Source organism: Homalodisca vitripennis, chromosome 6 (assembly GCF_021130785.1).
Source record: "Homalodisca vitripennis isolate AUS2020 chromosome 6, UT_GWSS_2.1, whole genome shotgun sequence".
Taxonomy (NCBI): Eukaryota; Metazoa; Arthropoda; class Insecta; order Hemiptera; family Cicadellidae; genus Homalodisca; species Homalodisca vitripennis.
Window position 1 is genome coordinate 143,581,721 of NC_060212.1, and position 21,368 is coordinate 143,603,088.

General features: G+C 30.6%; 1 protein-coding gene across 1 annotated transcript in view; it reads right to left on the reverse strand.

Annotated features, from left to right (window-relative positions):
* LOC124364972 (fatty acid CoA ligase Acsl3) overlaps positions 1-18,960 on the reverse strand; it is a 78,860-nt gene extending 59,900 nt beyond the window's left edge. Inside the window, exon 1 of the mRNA XM_046820826.1 lies at positions 18,738-18,960. The gene's annotated coding sequence lies outside the window, so the exon portion shown is untranslated. The remainder of the gene's footprint in view (positions 1-18,737) is intronic.
* Between the last annotated feature and the right edge of the window lie 2,408 nt (positions 18,961-21,368).

Here is a 21,368-nt window from a genome sequence, read left to right on the forward strand (position 1 = left end):
TTTTAAATCGATACTTACTTGGTATCGAATGAACGCAATTTTTTGTCTGACGCGCGACGAAAGGTCTGAAATCAACCCATTTTAATTTGATGTCGATTAAAATGTTATTTTATTTTCCTCACAGCACCAACATTTCATGTACTATTAGTATTCGATTATAGCTCAGTAGTAATCGACTTATCTATAATTATGAAAAATTAAGGTACATAGAATTATACCGTACCAGAAGAACTTCTACACTTCGATGCTTACATTACATTGGAAGCGATGAGAGACAGACGAGCTGAGCGGAGAGAAAACATTGTTTTTTAAACATTTATAAAATTGGAGCTACTGTAAAGAAGTAATACATGCTCTGAAAGATAGTAGTGAGTAGTAACACTACAAATTTGACATTGTAAAACCAGCCAATTTTTATAGCTGACATCATGCTCAATCCAAACCACACATAGCCGCTGCACGGTAGTTGGTCTATATCACGAACCATACACGTCTATTGTCAACAGTCTAATTTAGACAACAAATTATAGCCTGGTTTTAGTTAACGAGAGGGACCAGAATATATAGGTTAGCTATTATAGCGATAATACAGTAATCTACATTGTGTTAATAGCTTAGTTTGTTATATTTAACTAGTATTAACATTTAGAAGAGTTACGCCTTGTTTTCTAAAAGCTTTCACGCCATTACAAACAAGACTTGTTCGTCACTAAAGAACTATTTAAAATTTTTTTTTTTTTTTTTTTTTTTTTCACGAAATCTCTATACTGTTCTCTAATTAGTTAAAACATTACTTCGGTATCCAAAAGAAGTTTTCATGTTACCGAAATGATGACTGCAGACCCTTACAAGTATCTCAAATATAGTCTCAATTTTAAACGATTAAAATTAAAAATAAAGTTGAAAAAAAATGGAAATAAATGTAAAATGGAGCCTTTTTCGGTAACTAATCATTATCTTATTTTAAAACGAAATAAATGGTGCTGTTTAAATGCACTCTTTAAGTACAAGAAAAGAATGAATACGCTATCAACACCCTAACTTTACATGAAACATAAGGACATATTTCAACCTACAAATTCAACAATAACGAATTTCACTTTCGAAACTCCAGATCTTTAGTTATACAGAAGCACAACATCACATTTTTTGAATGACATACTTATTACTCTGAAATTAAATTATTTAATAGGAACACCTCCTCCACGGCTTAGGTCGGAAGCTTTTTATATTCGTAATATACTAATATTTGGACATTATTAATACATTCTTGACAAATCCATTCCGTCTTCAAAATTTAAGTACACTGGGGGGGGGGGGGAAGAGGGAAGTTACGACTACCAGAGATCTGGAGGTAATGACGTCTTTGGAAATTATGACTTGGAGTTCGCTGAGATTAGAGCGATTTAAAGTGTGCTCCCTGCAAAAGTTCACTTACCAATATGTTTAAAACAATAAGTAAATTGATAACTATACGTTTTTTAGCCAAATTCTACAACTTCCCACCGTTTTGCCTAGAAACTATCGTCATCCGTTACGTAAACCATATATTAATTGTTCGATTTCCAAGAAAAACCTATTGAAACTTATTGCTAATCTTTTAACTTCAATTTCTAATCTCCATTCAGCTTAAAATAAACAATTAGACAAACCCCAATTAAACCACATTCATTTTATTTTGGGCCAATGGATATAAAAATTATTTTCACGAAAGGATACAAATTTAATCAAAACTAAAGCCTGTATGAACGATAACGAAGAAGCGTCACCTTACTTACTACTAAAAATAGACAGAGGACGGACATTGACTGACTATCTATAGAGAAGACAGCCTCCTGCTATAACAGGGTTCAAAGACGAGACTAAAACGTCTGTAGTACTGCCATCTATAAGAGATTAGCTGAAGTACACTGTAAAAAACTGCCCGCTAGCGCACCTAACGATATCTTTTTGCAACAGAAACAATTGTGGGGAGTAGAATGACCAAATGAGACCGAAGACACTAAGTACAACTGTGACACTATCTCTGGACAGAACCATATTATAAGATAACGGCTGATAACGCAACCCTGATTATAACGCAACACTCCGGACTGTATCATAGCGTAGCCTTGGTCCCACCCCAAAACCCTGCTAAAGTGCAAACCCAGATCCAAATGCTTAGAATAGAAAATACGTTATTTGAATATTTGTAACTCGTCTATTTTTTCTTCATAAAATTAAACATTATTATCATTCTGATCAAAATGCAAAAACAATAACAATACGGCCTACACTCGAATGTTTAATATTTTAACTGTTAACATTTAACACTACTACTCTCTCACCATCCAACTGATCACTGCATTCTAAATCAACACATAGTAACAATAATTCTACCGTACTAGTTATACAAATGGCATTGTGTGTTAAACACTAAATAAATGTAAAACATCCATAAAACAATATTCCAACATTATGAATAAAAGATTGTTTTGTATTCTATTGTACACATTGTTGACTTTACAGGAACCTATTCCAGTTTAAACTTTGTCTACATGATTTACTAGTTCACTTCAAGGCAGCAAATACAGGCTCATAACAATGCAAGGAGACTGCACAAAACCCCTCTTTTCTCTAATTGAGCATCCTTCATTTATATCCATTAAATGAAAGCCAATATGTTGTATGGAGGGATAGGGGAGGCTAAGTATGCAACAATATTAAACAGGTATGTTCATTAATAATGGATGTTTATCCTGGTATTCCACAGTTCCTATAAAAGGCCTCAGTGCAGCTACAAATAGAAAATTCAGCCAAACTGGAAAACAATGGTCATTGTCTGTAGAGACCAATGGAAAATATTGTGATAGGGAAAATGGGATTGGTAAGGTTAGGGAGACAATTGATTACTCTAAGCCATTTCGTAAATGATCTAAAGTTATATTGTACTAAATACTGTGTGGCTGAGGCTATTAGAGTCTACTACCACCATGTTTGGTGAGAAATTTCTTGGTTGAGTAATTGGAATGAATCAAAATAGAATTATCTTCCAAGGAAAATTTTAACAAAAATATATCAGACTTCATTACAAACCACAATATAACCCAGACAAAACTATCTCAAGACAAACTATCTAGTTTTAAAGAAAGGCATTACATTGATAACATGATGTAGTAAAGAGTAATTCTTGAATCAGCAAACTAAGAATTTCAGTCAGCCTTGCCCAGATATCACAGAAGACAAGATGAGAGCCTCTCAGCTAAGTTAAAACCCACTTAAACCCACTCAACCTGAGCTAATACTGTCATTCCTTCAGTGTTTGATATAAAGCTCCACAACTTGTAGAGCATGTGAGAACACGTTTAAAAAGTGTATTTCCAAAAAAAAAGGTATCAAACTATTAGTTTATTTTTATTTAATCCTACCATCTAGTAGAGACCACTAATATTCGTATTAGTTACTGCACCTAGTTTTCGAAAATACAAATAAAAATTTAAATAAAGACATCATCAAACTCAAACAATCACTAAATTTTCTGTGCTGAAAATGTTACCAGTTAACTCGTATGAGTAAACAAAACTTGTATATTTATTGACGATTAGTTCCTGTCATCTTGGGTATAATTTGATTTTAACGACACAGTACATGTAATTAGTGATAATGAACAACTGGCATTAAAATTAGTTAGTATTAATTGCCTGCAGCTGTTAATTATCAATGTGGCATGATGCAGAAATTATTAACAAACTCCCGAGTAAAACAAACTTTGCTATCAACCGTTAGTGATGCTCTGTTTGAGAAAGTTCTGCTATTACAATGGACGATAACTTTCCTTCTCACTAGAAACCCCCCATGTCCTAAATTTAAATTATTAAAAAGAGTATATAAAAATTAGGTATAACAAGATTGTAAATAACCAAATATACTCTTATTATTGGGGAAAGCTGAATAGTTCTGTAAATATCACTGATATATTTTACTGTGATTAAAAACAAACCACAAGTTATGTAATGGAGAAGAATTAGTTGCTAACTAGAATGTTATAACTCCATTTATAAATTCACAAAACTCAAATTGACAAGGTCAACGTCATCTAAGGCCATGGTGGTCTGAAAGTTTATTGAACAAAAAAACTGTTAGAATTAAAGAATTAAAAAATATCCTTTAGAAAGCCGCAATTACTGTATTTACAACTGAAGACTACATGAGGTTGTTTTGAAAGACCAATACAATCCTAATTATATCTCATCATTGAAATATAATAAGGGTTTTAATGCAATTAAAACAATGCAACAATAAATTACAATTCATTATGGAAGCAAACTGAAAATAAATGCTTTCAGCTATTAATACTACTTTACTGGCTTAACTTGTATGTCTGTAAAAATGTATAATTTGTTTAAAAAGTTGTTTATTGTTAAAACTGTAATAGTAACTACATAACTGTGTTAAAATCTTTACAAAAGCAACAGATCAATAATATTAATAACAGAATAACAAAATAAAAATTGAAAACATGTCTTAATTGGCTGAGCGCTATCAAAGTTTTTCATTTGAGGTACTGGACAAACGTCGTATCTATATCTATACAATTTTTCTAAACAAACTGACCTAGAGAATTTAAATTTTCTGTGAAGATTCATTTCTATTACGGTACACTGAGTCTATGATGGTGCATGTCACTCCATCGGATTTGGTTGAGTGTCAGCGAAGGATTAAACCAAAATCTCTCTTCTGTCTGTCTGTCTATTCATAGAATATCTCAAGGATGACTTAAGCTATGACTTAAAACTTTGCATGAAATTTCATTTCGGCATAGACAAGTTTGAGTTTTATAATGATACATGCTGAGCATTAGCAAAGCCCATTACTCAGGAGTTGGCAAAATTTCCTTTCTCTGTCTGTCCAAAGATAATCTCATGACCAGAATTAAGCCATACAATTTATTATAAAACTATCTGTAAATCTAGTTAAGATCAAGTACAATGACAGTGAATGCTTCTCCATGGGAAGTCTCTGGTTAAATCTTTAGCGAAGCTGTTACAAACATGCAGCCTGGCAAAGTGCCTAACTTGAAAAATCATTAATTTAATGAATACTTGTTTTACTATGCCACTTGAATCCAATAAATTCTTTTGGAGGGATTAAAAACAGTTGATTATATAGTGTTTAAACTGATTTTCATGTTATTAACCCTTATGATCCTGGCCTTTTCCTGCCACTAAGATATCTTCTGGCAGAGCCACAGCTATATTCTTTTCAATATGTAAAAAGTTTTAAAATGTATAAGATTTTCATGATCCGACAGGCTTAGTCTACCTGTCAGTGTGATAAGTCTTGATAGCCAAGTCCTGAAGACTTGATACACAGGTTTCTCGTGTGTCAAAGGAAAAACTCTGTTCCGTCTGTGCAATAACTCTTATTACATATTGTCGGGTCCTTCAATATTCTGTGGTATTAGTTTATTAATTTGTGGAAGTTGATAGTTTAAAAATATCATTCTTAAAATCTTGTTTCTGATAATTAACTAAACTTTTTAATAAAAAAGATACTTCCAAATAAAGTGATCAAATTTCTGAATTTTCAATCGTTTAAGAGTAGATTAAGAAGATTTTAAAAATCAAATTGTAAATATTTTAGATATCTTAATAGAATAAATATAAAAATTTGGGGTTACGAGTATGTGCCTCTAGATATGGTGACTATAAAGGCTGACATCATCCAAGTAGTCTTGTAAGGCTTTTTCCATGCACTGATATTTAAAAATTAAGTTTGAGGATAAATTAACGTATTAATACTAAGCTGTTTAGACGTTTCTATTATTCTCAAATTTAATTGTTTATATTACTGTTTTTCTTCAAACATTTCCCTAGCACTCAATTAATTATGTTTTACTACTTAAAGTATAAAATATTTTAATTCATAAAATATGGCATATCTCTAGAACATTTGTTTGCCATTTTAGAACATCGTCTCTAGCACTCACGCGTTCTAAAGTGTGCATTTGTTAGAATGTTTTATGCAAGTTCTTTATACCATTTAAAAATGGATTCTCCTTGTTTTCGAGTTTGAATTCATATTACTGTATTTAAATCCAGTGTAGGCCCTAAATAAGATTAAAACCCAAACGTTGTTGTTGTTAACTCTCTGAGGGCCATATGGAACTTTACACTGCGAGAACAGAAAACATTACATATGGGAATTGTAAAGTTGTGAATATTTGAGGAGACTATGCTTGATAAGTAACAGTGTCAATAGAGACAAGTTGTTCACCAGAAAGAGTAACACAGGTTTGTTAATAGCAACGGTCAATACCAACTTGGGATCTGAAGATTTTTACCCTCCAAGTGCTACTATCGCACTATATGACTTTAAAAAGCTCATATCAAAATGTATGATATGTTTGTTTATTTCTTGACAAATCTGGAAGTAAATTTTTTAGAAGTTCTGAAAAGTTGTAGTACAAAAATTCATCCAACTCAATTAGCCGTCAGTGAGCTGTATTTTATCCCGTTTGTTTATTATTTTATTGAACGGTCAATATATATTTAAGTATTAAAATTAATTTAAGTATATAACAAACAAAAGTGTGCATCAAATGTCACATGACCACAAACTATTTGTATCACTAAATATTGTAATTTTTTTCTGTATATTTCATAATGTAATCTGTTAATAATGTAATTAGCCTTAGTTTGCTCAAATTTGTAACCAAGATTGTTGTTTGAAAATAGTTTATTTTGAAGCAATATCCCCTTACTATGTACTTGTTGAAGACAGTCTATGTTATTTGTTAATTTTAGCCAACGGCACATGGTTGTTGTATATTTTACTCTTAAATTCAGTTTTGATTCTAAATACTAAGATGCATCATTTATACCATTCAAAATTAAATTTGAAACAATTTCTATGTTGTGACACTTTTATTTATGTATTACGGAAACATTTAGCACAAGAGCTTAAAATAATCTTTTAAAGCATTTTTTACTCCCCAAGTCAACAAGATCTCATTTTATAACACAAACATGTAAGTATTATTAAGTTTTTTTTATATCTGATGATCATGCTTTATGAAACATTTCTGTAAATAATACACTATAAATTTGAAACAAATTCTTGTATTTAAAAAGTAAGATTTAAGGAAGCCAAGTAATATGTTTAAAAATTACAAAGCACAGGATTAAAATGGTTTAGTCAGCACTTGAATTGCTGACCATTGTATCTAATTCATGTTCATAAAGTAGTCTTGCGTACTTGACTCTATTTTACTTTCAAAAAGGAAGAACTTGTTAGAACTGAACTATGATATATGATGATGTTTGAACATTGCATGTCTTTGGTTTCCTCCAAGAAACTCGTGTGAGGCATTTTATATTTAGGTGTTAATTGCATCTTGAACTGTATTGTAGAATAGAAGTAAGTCTGTGGCTTTAAACGAGAGGTAACTAGTTCAATTTGAATAAAAATACCAATTTACAGATGGTTTTGAACCGACCTCTCCTTTAAGACGTGTTCAACAACTACTATACCAACATAATATATACTATGACTGGTATATATGATTAAAATGCCAATAGTGTAAAAAGAATTCCCTAAAAAGAAAAGTTTTACTGATATCTGGTAATAATAACACAATTAAATATGACAATGAATATAGTTTAATCATAGCTGCCAAATTTTACTTAATAAAAAATTCAAACTTATTTTGAAATTAATAAAATATTACATTTTTATTAATAACCAGAAATTGAAACCTTAAAGTTATTATTAGGAAAAACTGTTTGAAATTACTTACAAAATTAATAACAAAACTTTGAGATAAAATCTAAGCTCTCTATTGAGAAAAATTGCCAATTTTTGTATTTGGTTTTCCCAGTCAGTTGTGTTCCAATTGGCTATTCTCAGAGTAACCTAGTCTGTTATGTTGCAACCAGATCCCCACACTGTTATGCTTACCCTAACTGGGAGAGATAATAATGAGGTTCTGGTGACCTGATAAACACCTTCTTGACATCAACCTCCTTGTTATTGTAGTGATTTATCCTTACAAGTTTATCTCACACATTCACTCATAAAGTTATGTGCAAAAGCAGGCAATATTGAAATGCAATTATTTTTTAAGCTTATTAAGAAAAAACTATTTTTGTGCTGTCTCCCTTGCTGTAAGGTTATGAATATTTTGTCTTGGTGGTCTAATTAAGATCCCAAAAGGGCTTTCTTAAAATCATGTTGTTGTCTGTCCGTCCATCTGTGAGATAACTCTTGATAAAAGGTCCTAATGGCTTCAAACTTTGTATATATGTTTCCCTTGGTACAAGTCAGAACTTAATTGATTTTGAGCTTATAGGATCTGTCTGTCCGTTTGAGCGATAAGTCTTTTGTCACGTTATGTCAGGTCCAACGATACCACATTATACCGGTTTATTGTATTTCTATTGTGTTGTCATGTTATATCTCTCTCATTGCCTGCGTTAAAATTATTTGTTGAGTTTGAACTTTAAGTGTAAATATAATGTCAATCTAAAACTTCCGTAACTACTGTAATTCTCTGAAGTCCTGGAGAGAAAGTAAAGCTGACTAAACAATCAATCCTTTTATAAAGTATTTCATTTGTTAGATAACAAGAGTCAATGCTGTTGTGTCACTATCAATAACCACAGATAAGATTATATTAACCCCTTAGAATGTTGAATGTCTTCTTATCAATTTCAGTTTCATATTTGTCATTCAAGATATCTTTCAATTGAAAAGTAGTGTGTCAATATATGCATATATCATTCAGAAAAGACAATTTTAAGATATTATTCAAGACCACTATAGTAGTCGGTATTATTATTTCTCGTGTACAAATCTGATACATTAAAAAATTGGTTTTAATGGTCCAAATTTTCATTAATGTGTTTAAATGAAAAGTTTTTCCAATTAATTAGGAACTGTATGATATTATACAAAATAACTGGATTTTTTACAAAGAAATTTTAATGTAAGCAATTATTTTACTTAAACCACTTTTGATCTCAACTTCCATATTGTCGAATGTCCACAGTACAATTAAGTATGTATAAGATTTACACTGAAATATCCTTAAGAGCATGGGGAACTTATTTCAAAAGTTGTAGTACATTGTATAAGTTAAAACATGATAACAATGTGAATTGCTGAAAGCACAATGGAGGAGACACAGATGAATCATCCAATTATTTTAAACTTTCAAACAAGTAAAATAGAAATTGCTGTATATGCAGTTCAGCCACCATCAAAAAGGGTGAAGAAAGGAATAAGTACAGTTAAATTTTGTACAATATCAAGTTAGTAATGTATATACAAATGGAAATTCATTGCAGGACCATAAGTTTGCAGCATACATTTTACATACAGCAAATACCATCATTTGAATAAACAAAGAACCTAGTAGTGCCATATGTACAGTATTTACACCCAAGTGTGGTACTCTCACTTTATAACCTGGATTAAAAGTTAATTAGTCCTTTTTTACTGTTCATTTCTAATAAATTAAAGGGTTCAATAATTAATTTGATATTTAGTAAATTTTTAATAAATTAAACGGTTCAATAATTAATTTGATATTTAGTACATTTTTTAATAAATTAAAGGGTTCAATAATTAATTTGATATTTAGTACATTTTTATTTTTTCCATGTTCTGATTACAGAACTAAAAAATATAATTTTTTAATCTTTTAATTTTAAATTTTAGTAAACATAACTGTGTAAAACGTTATGTATTTTGTACTAATGCTATAAATAGATTTTCTTACGTGAAAATCTATAGTGAAAATAAACTATGAATATTAATATTAACTGATTATATGTTTAACGATAATTAGCATTTGACAAAGTAAAATCTGTTTCTGAAGTGAAAAGCTGATAGACTTTGATACAAGTTCCTACTTATAATGGAGTTTAAAACATAAGCTCCATATTGAAAGCAGAGCCATAATAGAGCTCCATAATATGCATGGCCAGCAGCTGACGTATTCTGTCTTAATAAAGGGAGTTATTAAATGGTTAAATAATTTTGTTAGCAACTCGAACACTTGTTTAAATTATAAATTATAGCACAGTTAGTTATGGTTCAAATCTATACTCTAAAAGGAACTCATCCATTGAAATAAAACAAATACAATCTACATACCAAATCCTTAATGTAACAATTTGAAAGTAAGGTATCACATTCAATAAGTTAACATTTATTTCAAGATTGTTGGAAAGGTTACTTCACTGTATCTTGCAAAATATATGAGTAGGCTATAGAAGAAAACAATATCAATTATGTAAACGCAAAATAAATCAATTACCCAGAAAAAATTACTCCCACTTCAACGAAAAAGACAGTAATTCTTGTTTAGTCAGTGTAACTATTTAGCCACAAATTTTGTCCTTGTATATGGCAAGATATTGAACATAATGAGCCAAACAAACATCTGATGTCAGTCCATTCAAAAGACTCAAGAGAAGCCTGCAAGCTGTAGTGACAGGGGCTCCTACTGATCTATATGACCTTGAGTAGCAGCTGACCAATAAAATTCCTTCATCACAATAACAGCTGGAGGTCACATGGAAGGAAATATCCATTCACATTGTTTCCATCCAGAGGTCAGTTACTCTTGTTTAAAGATTCTATATTTGGAACCTACCAAAGAAAGAGTTTCATCTTTGATGGTTTGTAAGCAATTTTAGAACATTTTCTGTACTAACTTACGTAAGAGTGTAAGGTAATAAAAGACTGTGTGTAGGCAAAATATACACACATATTTTTGCAATTAAATTGCCCAAGAGTAATAAAATAAATAAATAAAATAAAATTATGACCAAATACAAAAACAAATTCTCTATATGTAGATTGTACTAAGTTATTTCTAGTCCGTAAATTAAACATGGCTTCATTTACGTTCTCGGTATTTATAAAGTAATAGCACTGTCTTTTCTCACACAATTTAGTATGGAGTAATTGCTCTTTCCACAACATCACTTCCAATACTGAAGCTATCATTTACTTGTACTTTCCTCAACAGCATGACCCAAATATTCTAAATTTGAGTATTCAGGGTTCTATTGCTTGGTTTATAATAAATCATAAAATCTTGTTTAATTTTTCAACTTTCATACTATTATGATAAGATGCAAAACTTGTGTTAAATATATTCCTTACACTAAGTTTTTGATAAGTCATTTAGATTAATTAATGTTAATCAATGTTTGATACATAATCAATAAAACTCCTCACATATAATAAACGGAAATAACCGGAAAGAGAAGGAGAAGTTGCAGACATGTGACTCTGGTGAGAGACAGAAACCCGAGACCCCTACTTTCACTTTTGAAAGCGACATTCAACTGCTCGCTCATTCTTTTTGCTTAATAAATAGAAACTGGATCTACTCTAAACACTAGATGTGCACTTATTCTCTTCTGTGAGGATGGTTGATGTTGTATGACTCTTTGCTGAATGAACAATTGCGTTGGTTGAAATTGAGATGAAATGTTTCTTGAAATATCATGCAAATAACCAGACAGACAGGTACAATATTTTCAAGTACATGAATTAATGCATTATCTGACACTTTCACACGAAAATTAAAATTAGAGATTATTAAAACTGCTGATGCTAAGACCAGTGTAGAGGATTTTTTTTTTTTAATTTTCTGACCTGACTGCATAATACACAAACAAAAAAACGCTTTTCTTCTTCAGAAAACCAAAAATCATGTCCCATAAACATCAAAATACCAGTTTAATGGGCTACTTAACAATAATTACAAGCTAAAAGAATTTTGAAATCATATATCCTATGATAAATAGATAGATCTATTGCCCCCTTCCCCTCCCAGAACATGAATCTGTAGCGTTTTTAAAGCTACGTTGGTTTTTTTTTTCTTATTAAAAGTTAAATTAAATGAAAATTTTGGGAACGAAATATTGGGATTTAATTTTAAATTATATTGTGAAAAGTCAGGGTAAAAACGAATATGTAATCCTTTCGCAAGTTACTACTGGTAATTTTAAATTGTTAGGAAGGCGGTTCACTGCCTTGAATTGATTAGAACTTGTCTTGTTACGGCTATTGTTCTCCTTGTTTGATACAGCTGGACCAATGAGAGAACACCGCGGATGTCCAGCAGAATTGATTAGAGGGGGGGAGTATATAAGTGCCAACTCATAATTTTCGCCCTTCTTTTGGTAATTTTCATGTATTAAGTTGATTACAGTGCGCCGTGTTTCTTAATTTTTTTTCTGCGAGGGATTTTGAGGTAAGCACCAAATTTATTGTATGTTTTATTGAAATAGTCTTCCAGATCTGATATTAAATTAATTTTGTTGTCTTTTTTTTATAGGAAAAAATTAAATTCATAGAAACTACAGAGCAATCTGCATAATTAATTCTCAATGAACAATAGAGCATAATAGAATCATACAAGTTACACTTGGTTCAAACTTGCAAGAAAGGTGAATTAAAATTGAACTTTGTCAATAACTTTAATTGAAATTTGGAAATTTAGTAATTTATTAATACTCGTATTTAATTGGAACTGTTTTATTGTGAGTTGTTAATTGGTAATTAATTGAACTTTAATAATTGTTTGAGAGAGTTGTAATCTGAATTGCAGAGACTTGAAAGTTAAGGTTAATTTTTATTTTTAAATTGTGAGTGAACTTGGAAGTGAACATTTTTATTTTAGTTATTTCCAAGTGGTATTTGATTTTTATTTTAAAACTTTATTATTTTATTTTAGAAGAGGAGCTCTGATTTTAGTTTGATATATTTGATTAATATTTTTATTTCTTGCCAAAGAAACTTTTAAATTTACTAAACGGTTTGTCAATTCTTTGAGAAAATAGAGCGATGAAAAATTCTGAAACGTTGAACTTATTATTAATTTGCCAGTTTAAAATAAATCCATTGTTTTTATTTAGAACTGTGATTTTTATTTTAGACAAACCAGATAATATTTAATAGTTATCTGGTATTAAACAACAATTTAGTAATAAATTGTACTGAATATTAAGACTCGGAGCTTACTAATCAAAAAAATATTTTATATCGTCTTGGATGTCTCATTGATAATTTAAATATTAATAATCTGGAATATTAATATCTACAATCCAAGTCGTTATAGAATCTAACTCGAGTACATGACTCTAGAAGCCCTAACCTGTTTCAACCCTTCATTTTATGACAAAAGCACATACTTCACCTGACATGTTAATCTCGAAACAATGGAATTCTGTTTGAATGTAATATGACATTCTAGAGGAATGTGTAAAGAAGCTTCAAATGTTACCTAAATATTAAAATATAACATTATCATTGTATCATACTTTTACATTTAAAATATTTCTGTAAATGTGTCTTTTGATTGTGGTCTCAAAATAATGGTATAAATAGTAAGTAATATGCAAAAATTAAAAAATTATGATTTCTAGAAAAAAACTTTCAATGAGAAACTTGTAGATAAAAATCAGTTTCAGATAAAAAAAAGATTCATTATCCACTTTGAGAAATACAGCAGCACGAAGCCAAATGAAATATTTATCAAGTTGTATACACTGAAGTAATCAGCACCCACTTGAAAAGTTGCACCTTTACATCTACTGAAGTAAATGAAGACTGATTTTAGTCTCATTTCTTCAGATAGGTCAACTTATTACAGTATAAAACCATTATTAAATCTCTTTATATTGTTTAAAAGCATCTTCTTTCAACCCAATAACAGGTATAAGAAATAATAATTTTCTCCAATGTCCAAAAAACTAAATAGCCAGTGTTAAAAATATTATAAAAATGTAAAAAGTATCAAAAGTTACCTTATGTTCCCAATCCTACCTTTATTACTTTACTCGCACAAGACTATTTCTTAAATTGACAATGTCATCATTCCCCTCAATATAATTATGGAAAAAATAATAACAGTTTTCAACAAGATCTCCAAGCAACTTATCTACACCATCAAACAAATATTAAAACATTGTGAATATTTAAACGGTGCATATACATCCAATGATGTTAAAAAGTTTTTACAATGGAATAATACTAAATAATAAAACTCTTTATTTAATAAAAAGAGAAACCAAATGATTAAATTTCAAGGCAAAAATTAAAAAAAATAGAACAAATAATTGAATTAAATTCAACGTAACTTATATAAATATGAAAAATAAATTGATTTAGTAATATGACAATTTTTACAAATAAAACGTTAAGAATGCTAAGGTCACCTGCAGTAAAAAAATTAGAAATGCAATCAGATGAATCGTCTTTTAAGTATTTTCTCAATATTCCTCAATATAGAGATACAATGGACAGAGACCAAATTATGATATGTGGCTCTTGAAGAAGGATTAAAACAGATAATCAGAGAATTCAGGTACTATACCCCTCCATAACTGTTACTAGCCCCATCTTTATATTTAAGTGTACCCTAACAGAATTTAAAAAAATAATAACTTGAATGAGTTCTTGTTTTCAACTGCAAAATAGCTAGCAATGGTTGTAATTATATAACATTCGATTCTGTCTGGTGCAATAGCGTCAGACTATCAATAGCTAGCAAAGGTTGTAATTATATAACATTCAATTCTGTCTGGTGCAATAGCGTCAGACTATCAAGGGAATAAGTATTTATAACTGTAAGTATGAAAATAGACATGTTGTATGTCACAGTTGTAGCAACAACTTCCAAACACTGCAACAAATGGCCACATATCACAAGAAACAACACTGTTGTACAAAGTAGTAAACATAGATAAATACACAATTTAAATTAAACACTTTAATTAAATACGATTTAAACACAAATAAATACACTCGATAATATTTGTTAAAGTTATAATATATCCATTAAGACGTATTTAAAAAATATTAATTTTAATACTTATGCTTGAGTGAGAGTACTGCAAACAGAAGAATGTAACATTTGTGCGAACTTATTTATTAGTTGATTAAATTCACCAAAATTAATAAAATCATCATCCCATTTTTTTTTTTTTACCTGAACCATTTTTTATTAAACTCTAGTCTGGAACCGCTTATATCGCATCACCTCTGTCAATCAAGTGTTAGCATGTGAAAAAGCCGTGCCCAGGATTTGAATCTAAGTTTCAAAGGCAGTAATTTGAAATGCTAACCACTTAGCAACCTCATGGCTTTTTTTTTACTCTTTAATTACATCATTACATAAATCTTGTTGGATTTTCAGTTCATACATCTGATCAAATGCATTGATTTGAGTATATCATTCTGTAACAACCTCCCTAAACTATTTTGGCTAAATCCCATTTATGTTCTGTGAAAAATTTGTTTAGTTCAAAATGTTCTAAATCTGCAACTTCTAAACTGTTGTTCTTGCACAGAAACCCATGTATAAGTTCAAATCCATACTACATTCTACAGTCGAACCTCATTAATATGAACCTCGATAAAACCAATTCCTAGATAAGACAAATTTTGTCAAATCCGCTTGAAACTTCCGTAACTCTCAATGCTAAAAAACCAGCTATATACGATGTAGTAATTAAATAAAAGCCTACATACGACTGTGTACTCGTTTTATATATTTGAAAATATAATGCTTATCAGTAAATTTCACTTGATTCACTGATGAAGTTCAGAAACTATATTACCTCTAATAACAAAAGACAACATACCTCTTAAATTCCTTAGTCAGTAAAGTCCATATTTACTATCAGTAAAAAATATAGCTTAAGTTGAAATGTACCCAACCCAACTCTTCTTTATATGTCAAAAACAAAAACCTAATTTGAACACTGAGTTAGTTACATGCTGTCTCTGATTACATGCGCTGGGAAATATTCACGCTTGTTACTACTGAATGAGTTATCAGTTTTCACCATCTATGTCTTGAAAAGGTTAACAGGATTTTGGACGTTTGCCATCGTTACATGTTACAAAAGGTATAACACATCATTTCGAGGATTGGAATCTATCCTAAGTTGTCAGGTGGGGGAAGTGACAACTTATTATTTTACATACATACAAAAATAATAAACAGAAAGAAGAAAAGAAGGACTTGCATGTCAGTACTTCCATCCTAGATGCAGTGACAATGCCTGGACTAGACTCCAAGCAGCATTTGAGTATGTTTGAACCATTTTCTTTCCTTTCTTTTCTTCTTACTGTCCTTTATTTTTGAATTTATTAATAACTACTACCCCCCCCCCCCAACCTGACAAAGAGGATAGACTCCAATCCTCGAAATGTTGTGTTATACCTTTTGTAACATATAACTATGGCAAATGTCTGTTATCCTTTCAAACCTTCCAACGTCAATAACAAACTTTAAACAAAGAATAATTGTCTTGCTGACTTGACGATTTGTCGTACCAGACCTTCCAACATGATCTACTTGACAAATTACCAATCAGATATACCCCTGGACTTCATCACCACCATGCACTTCTGGCGGAGAAGGAAAAACATCCCTCAAAGTATTACCCAAATCCAAGCTCAGATTACAAAAGCGCTTGTAAAGGTTACAATTAACATTTTTCTACCTATAATACATACATGCCCTACATATATCAGAGATAACAAATAGCTGATAGGGACAGTTTACTTTGATTCATTTGATATATCTGAAATAGTATTTTTGTTATTTATAGTACTGTGGATTCTTACCTGTGTTTACATAAATTTAAACATTATTATTTTATTGTTACTAGTACAACTTCTCAAGGTAAAGACTGTGATAAGTGTACCAGGTTTTTATTCATATTAACAAACAATATTGCATAATTACGACCATCGGTATAAGCAGGCGATATGATAAATTAATCCGAATAATTTACTTAAATCATCTGTAGCATCGTAATGCATTTTCAGATTGTAAACATAACATTTGATGTGATTCCATCTAAATAAAACTAATTGAGAAATCTAGCCGAACAAGCATCAAAAGACAATACATTGTATTAGTCTTGGTTTCACTGTTTTTTAGTTATTATAGTTTCTTTATTATTTAAATTCAATTTTGGGTAGGGTACGATAAGCGGTTTTTATATCGAAATTGGCAATCAATATTACTTAATCATAACCATCGATATAATCAATCGATACTGATTAATTATTTTGAATTTAACTTAAATAGTCTATATCAACACTAAAATAATACACGTAGGGTAATATTTCAATTTTACAAAAGTAATTTTAATTATTATAAACAGGGTTGCTACTGGAGTCCAATAATGAAATTCCCTGACTTTTCCCTGATTTCCAGACCAAGTTTTTCATTTTTCCCTGACTTTTTTCGACGCAATCCCCAGGGTTTTTGGCAATTAATGGGTGGAAAAAAGCGGTGTTGAGGCTAAAAAGCGGTCGTCTGCAGGCTTGGACTCGGCGCGGCGGCAGTAAGTTTATTTGTGTAAAGGGATTTTATATTTTTCCCTGACCAACGTCGAAATTCCCTGACTTGAGACCGGATTCCCTGACTTGAGACCGGATTCCCTGACTTTTCCCTGATTTCCAGTCCTGTTTATTTTTCCCTGACTTCCCTGATTTCCCTGACCTGTAGCATCCCTGATAAATGGCAGTCAATTTTAGAAAACTACACAACATTGCTTTGAAAGATGATAAAACATAAATAAAATATATTGTTTTTGTGGCTTCAACATGTTGGACTCGTACCGAACACCCCATTATGTGAAATTTGTGGGAAAGAAACAACTGTAACTGTAAGAGGAGCAAATATGGTAGTCTTCAGTTTTCCTAATTTTTGTTATAATAACTTGTTTGATCACTGTAAATATTAAATTCATATTTTAATTTAAAACATATGATTGTTATTGAGGACTAAAGATACTTTTATATCAATTGATAGTCTAGGATTTGAGATGCGAATATTAGGTATCGAAGACTACATTCTTCGATATATAAAAAATTCTTATCGTAGCCCTACCCTACCCTCAATTTTTCCTATTTACCTATCCTAATTACTATTTGTATGAAGATTATATGGTTCTTTTACACTATTATTTATGAGGTATATCATTATAATTGGGTTTTAATTATGTTCGATTCGTTCTAACTTAAAAGCAATATAAAAACCGGATCCGTTTATCATACTTCTCTTCACCCATTAGGCGCTGACCACACATCTCTCATCATGACATTCTGCGGAATTAGGGGGGATAACTATTAATGTTTAATAACAAAATTAGTCAAAATCTGTGGAGTAAAATATTTGGGGTCATAGGTGCTTCCAAAGGAGGAAGTCCGGCGATAACATAATTTCATATTTTACTATTGGGCATGAGACCAAACCAGCGAAATTAAAAATTATATAATTAGAAATGGGCAAACTCTGAAGGTCACCTTTTCATACATATAATACTATATTTCCTTCGAAGTCAATAACCTTTATATGATTAAGTTATTTAAAAAGTTATTAAGGTCTCATACAGCAATAATTACTGTCAAAGAAATAAAACATTAAAATAGGCTAATAGGACAATCAGGCAACTTTATTTTAGGTACTAATTTAAAAGGACCGCTTCACTATTTTTGTTGATGTTTTGAATGAAAAGTGACTAAAACAGTCTATAAAGGCTAAATTTTTAAATACAATTATACAAAATTACTACTTACAACTCAACGCAAATGTCACAATCTCTTACTAACTATACACAAAAGATGAAAAAACACTGAGCACTATAAATATTTAAAATGCAATGAACCAGAAAGTAATAAACTATAAAATAAACTTAAAAATATATACTCACAATGATTTAAAATATTCGTTGTTAACCTTGATCTTTCTCTCCTGTCAAATCTACAAAGCCAAGTATACGATGGAATAAAATATCTAGTCCACTCAGGTTTTACCGATAATAAATGTCGCTAAACCAAAATTATTAAACTACAAGTTCAATCAACGAAACACTTGCACTAGAAGACTTGACATACACACACGCACTCGGCGAACTCCCAGTACAATTTGGATTTATAAAACCACGCCTCCCCACAGGCTGTCGTATTTTCAACCCAAGAATGGACCAATGAAATCTCGTATTTAGGTAGGCGGAAAGTGGCGTGATCCTGTGACGTAGTACACCCGATCAATGGTAGACACATGGTGTGGGTGTGTTCATTATTTCAAAAGTACGAGTGAATTCAGTAATAAAGTATTCGCTTTAACTTGTACTATAACAAGTATTAGATTTTAAGAAACATTTAACAGAACAATTATATTTTTAATCAGCATTTCAATACTACATTAATGTGTTCTCGAATTTAAACAGGATGGGGTGCATTTTTATCGAAGTCGCTAAAAATTAGTGTAAAACATTTTTTTATCTGCTGTTATGAACTAATACTTTATGAAACTGCTATATGCGAAAGTTCAATAATTAACTTAAATGATAACTTCAATTACATTAAAAATTATTCTTCATAGACAAATAAAATATATATATATATATATATATATATATATATATATATATATATATATATATATATATATATATATATATATATATATATATATAAATAAGAATAAAATTTATGAAAAACTAATATTGTCACAACAATGAATTTACTCTGTACAATTCCTGTATGATACATTACTATATTTAGGCACTTATTCCTGAACCTTGTGACAAGAACTACAAAAGGAAAACGCTGCTGTATGTCACAAATGTATTTACACAGGAAGATACAAAGAGTCGGAAATAGTTCCAAACCTGAGAGAGTATGTTGCAACAGTCACTTTATTAAAACAAAGTTCATATTATTCTACAAAACATATTTTGTATAACACAAAAATATTCTGAATTAAAGGAATAACGTACTGTACTCTCAACTAACGATTAAATATAAACAATATGATCACGCTAAAACGTAAAACACGTTTCTCTTAAAATTGGTCACAGAATCAATAAAAATATAATTTTTAATCGGAGTGGTTGTTGATAAACTCAATTTTAATTTTGTCTGTGACCCAATGAACGAATGATTCTGGTAAGTTTCTGTGGCAGAAGTCTGATACCCAAGGTCTTATCTTCCCACTATCCGAGGGATGAGCCAAACATTGTAATTGCCGGTGCTACTTTCAGATTCAACAGTTGCTAGGTAATATCAGCCTAGCTCAGAGGATTGTGGGTAGGAGCGAAATGTAATGTATTGCTTCGTCCTCAGTACAACCCAAGATCCAGCTGCTCCGGATGAGATTTTGAATTTAATATTCTGAAAGTTCAATGATTACTATACAGTATTGCACTCTGCAGGTGCTGGGATGTTTTCTCTGTCTGCAGCAACTGCAGTGGTACTTCCACAAATGCCAGACCTATTGAAAAAGAAGATGTTAGCATAAATGATGAAGAAGATCATCCTTTACTACCATCCTACCTTTACACTGAAGATATAAAAAAAACACGTACCAAAAAGATATCTAAGAGATTCAGAACCTGGTCTCTCGTCCCTTAAGCGTCAACGGCAATGAACTAGACAATGGAATGGCGTATTTTTCATTTTATTTGATCATCAAACACATTTTTGGCTTATTAAACATTAATCTGTTACTTTTAATTTATATAAACAACAGTTTGGAACAAGAATATGTTTTATGTAACAATTACCCTTAATTTGTTTTTTCCTTCATTCTTTCCCCTCTCCCGACAATTCCAATTAACCCCCGCCCTCTTCAGCTGATAATTTATTTACTTATTCACGGTAAACCCATTATATACAAAAATTGCACAAATTAGTAGAAAAAGCTGAATAGAATAATCAATAGTAAATAATTATGATTATAGTACAAGAATAACTTCAATTAATAGCATAGTAATAATCATTTAAATGCAGACGACGTAATAATAATAACATATCAACAACGTATTAAAAATAAATAATATATAACAACAATATAATAATAAATAATTTAATAACAGCGATATAAAATAAATAATATAAATAGCAATAACAGCAGTAAATAATTAGCATTTTTAACTTAATAATAAATCATTTGATAACAATAACATAACAACAGTTAAAAAATGAAGCAATATCATAACAATATTTAAAATATAAATATCTATAATAATACAATATTTTTTACAAAACAAATTAATAAATAACAGCATGCTACGTTGCGAAAATGCGTTAAGGAGTGTAACGCTGTTCTATAGATGGCCAAGGAAGTTCTTTTAAAGGAGGCGATGGCATTATGAAAGAAGTCAACTTCCCCAGCAACAAAATTCCCAAGTCTCTGAATTCGGTTAATCGTGGTGTTCATCTCGTAGTTAGTAGCATGATGAAGACGTCCAAACAGGTCCCTTGATCTAGTGTTAGACGGTACACGAAGATTGATTGAACCAAGGATTTCTGACAATCCACAAAACCGTTCAAAATTC